The following is a 2,500-nucleotide window of genomic DNA, read 5'->3' as shown; positions in this document are numbered from 1 at the left end:
TTATAAATATATATATATATATATATATATATATATAAACATTTACGCAAAGAGTCATATGTATGGGTTATTGTTGTTGTTGCCTATTTTCTTCCTACTTCTTTCTTTATTATTATCATTATTGTATTTCACCCGTCGTTATGTTCTGGGTTTGCTTTCCATCCTTTCGGAGCCGATAAATTAAGTACCACATGAATCACTGGGGTCGATGTAATCAACTAGACCTCTCCCACAAAATTTCAGGCCTTGAGCTTTTAGTAGAAAGGATTATTATTATTATTATTATTATTATTATTATTATTATTATTATTCTATACCTCTGAGTCATACCTTTCCATCTTAAAAAAAAAGGATACTTCGGATAAGCTTCTCTTAGATATATGGTGTCTGATAATAAAAGATGGGTTGGTCATGACTGGAACACCAGTTGAACAATGAAAAGTTTGCATTATTCAATGTTGTTCTTGATGTTGTTTTTGTCACAAATAAGTGCCTGTCACTAAACAAATGCTTTTCTCCTTTTTTTTTTTTTTAAAGACAAATTTCTAAAGGCTTGTAAGAGTTCTTCATATTTCTTGTGCCATGAGTCACAGAATGCACTGCAACACTCAACCTGCTGTAGTTGCTTTATTTCTATGTAGTATCTACTGACTTATATTATATAAGTCAAAATCTGATCTGGCAAGAGACAAATATAAACTGTTTATATGGAAAACAACAACATGAGACAACTCTATACATTATCATCACCATCATAATCATCATCATTTAACACCTGTTGTCTATGCTGACATGGGGTGGAAGGTTTGACTGGGCTGGCATGCTGGAAGGTTACACCAGACTCCAGTCTAATTTGGCATAGTTTACTATAGCTGGATGTCCAACCTCTCCAAGAATGTAATGGGTGCTTTTACTGTGGAGTTCTCCTTGGAGAATCTGTGAATTCCATGGGTGCAGCCCTTTTCCTCCAACACCATAAGTATTCCATCAAACCCTGACATTCTTCTATAACTCACATTCATTTTGAAATAATTATTATTGTTATGATTATGATTATTATTATTATTATTATTATATCATCATCATCATTATTATTATCATTATTATTATTATTTAAGAAAGACGAGCTGGCAGAATCGTTAGCATACTAGGCAAAACGTTTAGCAGCATTTCATCTGTCTTTTTGTTCTAAGTTCAAATCCTGCCACAGTCAACTTTGCCTTTCATCCTTTCAAGGTCGATAAATTAAGTACCAGTGAAACACTGGGGTCGATGTTATTGACTAGGCCCCGCCTACCAAATTTCAGGTCTTGTGCCTTTAATAGAAATGAATATTATTATTGTTATTGTAAATTATTATGACTATTATAAATAATTACTATATATTCTTCACAGATAACTTTCTGTCCTAATGCTTTCTTTTCCTAATCTCATTTATAAACTATTCTCTGTAATAAAACAAAAAAGATCTATAATGGTTAATTACCCAAAGACATCACCTGCATGTAGAACAACAGTTAAGTTAGGACAAATATATTTAATACAATTGACAAAAAAAAAATCTCAGCAGAAATAAATACACAGTGAGGGAAAGTTGACATTTAGTTCAATGACTAAATCATAATTAATTATTTTTAATAAGAATGTTTTTTTTTATGAACAATACTGTGAAATATTCTCCTTTTAGCTTAACTCTTATTTTAGTGTAATGCTTGCTCACATTTCCTTTAAAAACTTGCAACTTTTCATCAAACAACCACTGGGTAGGGTACCAGTCTATTACACATATCAATGCCATATCATCTGGTACCTATTGCCAAAGTTGAGGATTTAGAATAAACGATTGAATGAATGAATGAATGAATGAATGAATGAATGAATGAACTGATGGATGAATAAAATAACTAAATAAACAATATCAAAAGAATGCTACAACTGAGCAAATATCACCTAGGCTGGACAGTGTGACTGCTCAAACAACACATTACATCAGTGCAAACAATACATTACATCAGGGTGTATTTTGGTGTGGTGCAGGTTACTTCAGGAAGGATTGGAAGTAATTAAAAAGTGAATAAAACTTGAAATAAAGTTTTATTAGATTTTCATTTGAATATGTATGTATGTATTTATGTATGTGTATGCACATGTGTATGTGTGTGTGTGTGTGTGTGTGTTTGTGTTCATTTGTTTACATACCTGTAAATTAGTGGTTCAGCATACAAGATTAATTGAATAAGTGTACCAGATTAAAAAACATTGTTTGACTAAAGCTTTCAAGGTAGTGGCCCATCATGGCAACAATCAAGAACTGAAATAAAAGATATATATATATTTAATTATATATATTATATAAATTATATATTATTATATATTGTTTATTCTTTTTTGTACTTTTTGTGATCTACTTATATCTTTTAAAATATATATATATTTTTTATTTATGATTTGGTTTATGTCTATCATTGTTTGAATTGCATAATAGTGGTTTTTCTCTGAT

This window comes from Octopus sinensis, linkage group LG5 (genome assembly GCF_006345805.1).
Source record: "Octopus sinensis linkage group LG5, ASM634580v1, whole genome shotgun sequence".
Lineage (NCBI taxonomy): Eukaryota > Metazoa > Mollusca > Cephalopoda > Octopoda > Octopodidae > Octopus > Octopus sinensis.
The sequence above is the reverse complement of the archived record's forward strand: the minus strand, read 5'-3'. Positions refer to the sequence as shown.